General features: G+C 40.5%; 1 non-coding gene across 1 annotated transcript; it reads right to left on the reverse strand.

Annotated features, from left to right (window-relative positions):
- Positions 1-1,135: 1,135 nt before the first annotated feature.
- On the reverse strand, positions 1,136-1,270 carry LOC122127900. The gene has a single exon (XR_006151325.1). It is a non-coding gene; the product is annotated as a small nucleolar RNA SNORA2/SNORA34 family (small nucleolar RNA).
- Positions 1,271-8,774: the final 7,504 nt, after the last annotated feature.

Consider the following 8,774-nt stretch of genomic DNA (forward strand, 5'->3'; position numbering starts at 1 on the left):
GAGTTTCCCTGTGTCCTTTGATGGAAGGTTGACATCTTCTGCTCTCAAAATGTCCAATTCTCCACCAGGGAGAGTGCAGGCTTCACAGCAGCCACGAGCTGCTGGGCTGAATACAACATGTCAGGAGAATGGAGAAAGGCCACTGTGCCCTCTCTACAGTGGCACCATAGGGACTCTGGGAAAAAATAATAATAATCTAGGAGAAAAAAGGCAAGTTAATGACTCACATTCTCTACCTGGGGGCTTCTGTTTGTGGGAAACAAATTGCTATAATAATAGCTACACTTCTGCCACCTTCTTGGCTCACCTTGGAGACGGCTTGAGCTCCTGAGATGGAGGCTTTGTGCTGTTAAAGAATGCAGAGCTGTCAGCTTTCCCCCTCAGTGGCTTTTGGAAGTGAAGGCTTTCTGCATTTCCTACCAGGGAAAGCACAGCATCTCAAAGCACCCAGACTGGCCATTTTTTTGACTTGCACTTAAGCAGTAACTTCACTATCAAATTCAGCTACTACTAATTGGAATCCTCTATTCGTAGCATAGAGCAAAGAGAAATGGGAGCCCTTTGGCTGTATAACCTGACATTTTAGGATTGAATAAGATTGCTTCTAGTTGAAGCACTTTATTCTAATATCTTCTACGGTAGGCTTGGTAGACCCCGGTAGCCAAGAGGGTCTGGGCAAACTTATAGTTCCATTTCCAGGGAGAATAATCTTCTAGCCAAGGACTATTCATGTAACAGGATAAATTGATGGTGAGGCTAAGAAATGGCAGCATTTCCTTTCCCTGTCGTCACTTCTAGGGAAAAAAATCACTCAACAGTAATTTTCTAAAGATCCATGTATGAAGGTCCACTGGAAAACTAGGAAATGCCAAAGTGTTTTTCCTGCTCTCTCACTCAGTACAACACATAACACTTCTGAGAATAGAGATGTGTGGTTTCCTTTCCACAAACATCAAACAACAAAATCTTCTGCAAACAGTAGCATAGCTAGATGTCCTACTGATGTTGTTTGCCAGATTTGAAATATCCAGAGCGTATCATTGTGCCTATACTCCAACGTGGGTACTAACAGGTCTGTATATCTTGCATAGATCGTGTGAAATTACACTATGTATATTTCTTTTTTTTCTTTTACCAATGTTTCTTTTTAATGAACTGGCCATTACATTTCCAAAGTTCTGAAATGGCCAACAGACTAAGAAAGACATTCTTTAGGCTCCTGCTTGAAACCAACAGCTTCAGCAAACTGCTGGCCTTGATTCTGGGCCAACACTATGCATATTTCAAGGATAGTCATTGGTGACTGAAAGATTCAAGAATATTTCCTCAGTTTCTGGATACTTAGATAGGCCAGCTGTCTCCAAAGAATATTTCTTTTTTTTTTGGGGGGGGTGTCTGCTCATAGGGCCTGAACTCTGGGCCTGGGCACTGTCCCTCAGCTCTTCAGCTCAAGGCTAGCACTCTACCACTTGAGCCACAGCACCACTTCTGGCTTTTTTCTTTTTGCTAATGTGGTGCTGAAGAATCTAACCCAGGACCTCATGCATGTAAGGTAAGAGCTCTACCACTGAGCCACCTTCCCAGCCCCTCCAAAGAATATTTCTGAATTTAAATTTCTCCCAACCATGACTCATGGAGGCAGAAAGTCAGAACTAACTCGATTCACAAAATAAAACAATGTGATATTTCTTATAGCCAGGTGCAGAGGTAGAAAATTGTATACATGGTATAAGCAGCTAAGAGCTTCTGTTTGTATCACTGAAGTAATTAAGATGCAGGTGGTTATTGAGCCCAGAAGCAGGTGGTTGAATCACAAGTCTTTATCTCCTTCAGTAAGCTTGTGGGGTTGGGGTTCTCAGTGGCCTGGGATTCCTTTGGGCCCTGCTAAGTAAAAATGCAGAACAATGGAGGGACCTGTTTGCAGAAGCACTCTAGGGTCATTAGCTTATTCAATTGATTCCACAAATAGTCATTAAGCATCATTAACTCTTCGGTGGCTGTGGCGAGTATCTGTTGCCACAGCTTCTGCAGGTCTGCCTTACAAGTATGCCTATCTGGATTGAGGAGCCCCAGCAAGGGAGGTCTGGGGTAGATACGCAGGCCAAGGGTTCATAAGTGGGATAAAACAGGTGAAATTCAGGAAGGACCACAGTCTTAACAAAAAGCAAATTTCTATTTAGAATCAAGCGATTAAACATGATCTATATGATGAAAAAGTGTCAGAGAGAAATACAGTTTTAAATAAATAGCTAATTATTTACTTAGCATGCTACACTTGCTACAAAGGACACAGGAATGTAGGGGTGGAAGCAGGGAAGGATAGTTAAAGAGATTGTCTACAAGACTGCATGCTCACCTCCTATATAGTGCTTTATTTATGCCAAGTGTAAGGATGTAGGAGGTGTGTGGCCACTCCAGGTAGCTTTTCAACTTGATACATTAAGGACGACTTTAGAGTATGACTCCTTGGAGAAAACCATAGTGTTCAAGTAAGGACATCTGAGGGCTTCTATTAAGCCAAGGTTCATGAGTCAATGAACCAGTGGAAGATTTTAATGTCCTACCTTCTATTTCCCACTTGAACATCCTAAATGAGAGTACCATACAACTCGAAGTCATAAGTGATAATGAGCCATAAGAGGATACATAAATAGCAGAGGCAATTAGAATTCATAGGACATTTTGGGCCTACTGTTCCCAAGCAGCTCTGTGGTAGGCTGAAGCCTGCGATGATCAAGAGAAGGGTACAATCGGGAAGAATTTTATCCAAGTCTCCTGTACTCATTCCCACTATCCTGACCAAGAGCCACTTGAGCTAGCCTCGCCAGATGCTTCTCCAACAAGATCTAATTGTAACAGGAATAGTAGTCATAAGACTAATGACAATAATAAAAATAATCATAGTGATCAGATTTGACCTAGACCTTCAAAGGACACAGCGCATGCCTGTGCCAGAGTTGCTTCTCCCTTTGGCAGTGGGAATCTTTGGATTTTGTCCTGGGTGGTTGCACAGGAGGAAATTGCATAAGCTCACTATGTCATTTACTGAGCCACCAAGGAACAATCAAGAGAAGGTGACCTTGAGCCACTGTCCACTTTGGCTAAACTCACACCAGTGACCTTGAAGCGGGAGGCACTGGCTTTAAACCATCTTTCTTCTGACAAGCTACAGGGCTCTTGGCACATGGTTGATTTAAGCTTTGCAGCTGTTACATTAAAAATTGTTTGTGCTGTCACTAGAATCCCCTCACTCCCGCCCCTTCCCAAAATAATTATCAGTTGCAGCACAGATATTAAAATGGTGCTTTAAAAATTAAAATACAGTTCTAAAAAAAAGACCATATAAATGTAGAATTAATTGCTGTATATGCTTCAAATTATCAAGGGGGCTTTATTTTATTTCTGTCACAGCAGAAAGTGCTTCATCAGGAGGAATTCATGTGGAGATCCAACCATGTCCTAGTTATTTTGTGTTTAATATGCTTGAGATGTTTAATTATTTTTGATTAATTCATTTACCACTAAACTGCCCAAAGACTTTGACATGTTCTGCACTGTGTGGCTCACCAGTGGATTTGCTTTGCAGACACCTTGAAGGAATCAACATAAAAAAAGCCTAGTAATGGAGGCTCAAACCAGATTTACATTGAAATCCCAGCTTCATTACTTACCAGTCATGTGAATTTAGATATTAAACATCTTTAAGCTATGGTTCTATCATTTGTTAAATGAGTAAAATAATGAATCTGACTTCACAGGGTATTAGGAGAATTAAAGATGGATGTGAAACATTTTGAAGTTCTGCTTGGTTTGGGCAAATATTCAGTAAACAGTAATTGTTAATAATATCATTCTGTTGTAATGTTAAGCATGTACTATGCACCAAAGTAAAATATTTACAGTTATCACTTGCTTTGTTCTAGAGTGGTAGCAAGACTCCTTGAGATGAGCCAGAGACCCAAACAGTTAGATTAACCCGAAAAAAATCAAAATAGGGACAGGGTCTTAATGTGGCCCTGGATCCCTCTGTACCCTAGATTCCATTTATAGAGTTGTATCTTATTAATACTCCCCCACTTCAAGAACACTCGAGTTTATTCCAACTGGCATTCTGAGAACGTGCTGAACACTTCTGAATCCATCTTATTTCCTATCTAGGGTAGAAAGATCCATAACCACTGTAGCCTTCATGGTTCCTTCCTTCCTGCTGGCATGAATTGAGAACCATAGACAGGATCAGAGAGTGAAGACCTGGGAGAAACTCACAGATTTCCACAGTGATAAAAAGACCTTAGACATCACTGAAATATCCTTCACAGACAAGAAAACTGGATCCTGAAGGAGTACTGAATCCTGAAAGAGTGTCTCTGTTTTCCTAACCATGAAGTCTTGCACTGTGCAGCCACCCCAGACCTCTCTTGCTGGGGCTCCTCAATCTCAGATAGGTATACTTGTAAGACAGACCTGCATGAGCTGTGGCAACATATACTTTGCTCCATAGTCATACCAACAGATAATATTAGATAAAATGAACACGAGGAATCTGCAACATGTGTTATTGGGAAAGAGGGAGATTAAGAGGAGTGAGGGTAGATGAATAGGGAAAGAAGAAATACAGTCATAATATTCAATGTGCATCTGTGAAAATAGAATCAAGTAAGCTGAGGTGATGGGTGAAGTTGGGAGAGAGAATGAATGATATTGATCTGGATGCATTGTATTCATAAACTGAAATATAGAATTGAAACCCCCTTGTACAACTGCTTAAGGATAATAAGAGTAAAAGAGATTCCGTAAGGAATATTTTCAGCCAAATGAGTGGGGTGAGGGAGCTTAAACAGCAGTGTAAACATTAAAGGAAAACATATTTGTTTTCTTACCCATGTGAAAATGTCCAGGAAGGAGAAAAGGAGAAAAGTGATGATTTACTCTGTAGCTGGCTTTTTGCTGATCTGTCCCTTCATGGCCTCTTTTTCCATGCTGTACTAGTCTGGGTCTAGAAACTGGAGATAATACGTGTTCTCTCCGACCATCACAGAAAACTCACAAGTCTTCAACGTCTCTCCCATGATTAATCTGGGCCATTCCAGAAGGATGCACCGTATCTGTTACTAAACCTCACAGCTGCCACTGGGGTCCACCATTTTTCTCCTCTCACTGCTGATACTGAAAATTACCTTTTATCAACATGAACCTAACTGATACAGTACAGACTCTGCCAGCTTCTGGGAATTTTCATACAGGCATTCTGTTTCCTTAATCAAGCTGTGGCTTTTTTACTGGTAGGAATCTGAGAGGATGGCCACAGAGATCTTCAGCCAAAAAATAGAAATATGCATGGCTACAAACGAAGTGGGTCATGCATGCTCAATACTCATCAAGTGAATCTATTTTTCAGACTCTTCTGTGCTACATAGAGCCCTTGTTCTACGACAGACAGGTCCATACAGGGGACAGATGTGTGTGGTCCTGAAATGTGTCTCTTAGGCTTCTCCACTGCCTCAGAGCAAGCTCCCATTCTGCCTCTTTTATTGTCTTTATCACGATGCAAGACACCTCATGCTGGAACTTGCCTTCCAGCTGAATTTACAGGCCTGTATTTATAGATACACCATCACATCCATTTTTTCTTCTCTTTTTTTTCTGGCATTCGGGCTGTAACAGAGGGTCTTATTCTTTCTTGGGAAACACTGTTCTACCATGCCCATAACCCTGGTTGTTTTGTTTGTAGTTTTTTTTCTTTTGAGATTTTTTTCTTTTGAGATCTGGCATATAGTCCATGCTGGCCTTAAACTCTGGATCCTCCTGCCTAAGTCCCCTGAGTAGCAAGTTTACAGGTATGTGCCACCATGCTGAGATTCTCACTTGATTTTTAACTACTGTCCAACTGATAGTATTTTAAACACAAGCATTTCCCAAAGAAACTGAAATAAGCAAGCAAAGCTGCTTAATGACTAATAGAAGCTTGTGTGTGTGTGTGTGTGTGTGTGTGTGTGTGTGTGTGTGTGTGTGTGTGTGTGTATGTCTTTCTGTGAATTATATATGTGGCACAGATCACAAAAGAGTGTAATATATCTCCTGCTTTGGGGAAAATCTTTACCATAAAATCATATCGATCATGAAGGAACACTTTAATAAAAGGTAAAATGATAAAATAGAATTAAAACTTTAATACAAACATTCAAATAGAATTCAACATCCAAAAAGAAGAATGGGCCCCTTACCTCAGATTTAGCCCGAAGCCAGTACAGACATTTATAAGGCACCAGGAGACTCCTGTTACATTTTTCACATCCAGAGGCAATTAGTTAACATGAAGATTCTACACTCAAAAGGACCCTACACCAAGTTTCCTTAGTATTTGAGATTCAATAACATGGAGTCCAGGAATTCACAGGACAATAGACAAAATATGCAATCTTTAAATCTTGGGAAAATTCTATACTAAGAAAAACAGCTTTAAAATTCAGGTGAAATAAAAATTTGCAGAGAAAAATAAAAAGCTATGAAAATGTATCACCAATAAAATAATACTATAAGAAATGATGAATAAATTTCTTTGGGGAAAAAGAAAATAATGCCAGATATAAATCTGGGCTTACTCTAAGAAACATAGTATCAGAAATCTCAGTATATTTTTCAGTTTCTGATTTTTTTTTCTTTTTAGGTTTCTCAAATTGATCTCTGAAAGGTTAACTGATAGCTAGGCTGTGATGGCTCATGGCTATCATCTTGCTTTTCAAGAAGCTGAGATAAAGAAGACTGTGGTTCAAAGCCAGTGTGGAAATGTCTATAAAGATTCCATCAACAAAATTAACCAGCAAAAATCAAACTGAGTCATTACTCAAGTGGCAGGGCACCAGGCAAGTAAGCAAGCTGAACAAACAACAACAAAGAAAATCATGTTGAAGGAGGTAAGATCAGAGAGACAATATACAGATATTAGATTTAAAATGCAACAAGAGCCAGGTGCCAGTGGCTCACGCCTGTAGTCCTAGCTACTCAGGAGGCGAGATCTGAGGATGGCAGTTCAAAGCCAGCCTAGGCAGGAAAGTGCATGATACTCATCTCCAATAAACAACCAGAAAACCAGAAATGGCGCTGTAGTTCAAGTGGTAGCCTTGAGCTGAAGAGTTCAGGGACAGCACTCAGGCCCTGAGTTCAAGACCCACAACCGACAAAAAAGAAAAAAAATGCAACAAAATATGACTCAAGATACCCAAGCACAGTGAGACCAAAAGAGGAGAAAAGCACCTAATTGTAATGCCCAAGCACCTCTTCCTATGCATATAAAATAATATACAGACTGAAAAGAACCCTGAAGATAAGGAAACAAAGGAGCACTTCTTTATTTGTCTTAATTGTTTTTAGATGACTCTGTATTCTTTACCTCACCTATGGTGTGCACATGTGAACATCTGAGGGAAGGTAGGAGGGAGGCACAGAATCAGTGGAAAGTGAGTGAAAAGTATAGCAGAGAGCCCCCTCAGCTGACACTGGACATTGATGAAAGTGAACTAGGGCAGTGACGGGAGGAGGAAATGAGAGAAGAGGAAACAGCTGATACTAAGCAAAAGGCAAGAAATGTACCTATCACTCAATATATGTAAAAGGTAACCCCCCTGTATATCAGCTAAAACAACAATAAAAACAAACTAATTTTCCCCTATAGGGGGGAAAACTGGCACAATCCACACAATCACACTCTCCCTAATTTGTTGCTTTAAAGGTTTTAGCTATGGAATATCTTATCAATCAGTACGTTATTTTAAATCAAAATTTATTTATAAATTCCTAATAAAAACCAAGTGCCAGTGGCTCACACTTATAATCCTAGGTACTCAGGAGGCTGAGATCTGAGGATTGCAGCCCAAAGCCAGTCTGGTTAGGAAAGTACATGAGACTCTTATCTCCAATTAACCATTAGAAAACTAGAAGTGGTGCTGTTGCACAAGTGGTAGAGTGCTTGCCTTGAGATGAAGAGCCCAGGGACAGGGCCCAGGCTCAGAGTTCAAGACCCATGACCGACAAAAAAAATCCTAAAAATGTACCCTTTTACTTGAACAAGGTAAATTTCACACACCTTTATCTCTCCTCTCTGGTGAAATTCACTGAGTTACACGATCATAAAGATCATAAGAGAAGCAAATTAGATTCAGAAAAATAAAAGCAAACTTGATTCTGTGGCTGCGTGGTAGCTGACTTGTCACAGTAAGTATGAATTGCTACAGAAAGAAACCATGACCTGCAAGCTGACCAGTCAAAGAGTGCAGCCAGGGGCAAGCTCAGGAATGGAGCTTTTAGATGCTCCCTCAGCCACCAGGAGAAATAGAATTATCAGGTGTAAATACAATTAACTGAAAACTGTGTCATAAAATAATGTTACTTTAAGACATTCGGACACCCCAATCCACTCCATGCTGTGGATACACATTTAAAACCCCACAAAGAAAATGAGACAGGCAGAGGCCAGAGTTTGTAGGGTATATGGGATTTTTAGAAAGGTAAGAGAAAGATAGCAATCCTGAGACAATCAAAAGGTGTACTTGTTAAAGTTCTTTCCACACTGACCTATATTGGGATTAAAATACCAACAGTGTGCATTGCAGAGATAAAGGATTTCAACTGCCCAGACAGAAAGCACCTCTTACAGCAGTGCCTGGGCACATGTCTGCCCTGATGTGGGATTCCCTAGTAAAACAGCCTTAGGATGCATCCTCTGCTCTCTAGCCTTGTCCCAAGCAGAAAACCCTGTGGCTGTATCCACACAAGGC

Source organism: Dipodomys spectabilis, unplaced genomic scaffold (genome assembly GCF_019054845.1).
Source record: "Dipodomys spectabilis isolate Male_0828 unplaced genomic scaffold, ASM1905484v1 ptg000009l, whole genome shotgun sequence".
In the NCBI taxonomy this organism is placed as follows: domain Eukaryota; kingdom Metazoa; phylum Chordata; class Mammalia; order Rodentia; family Heteromyidae; genus Dipodomys; species Dipodomys spectabilis.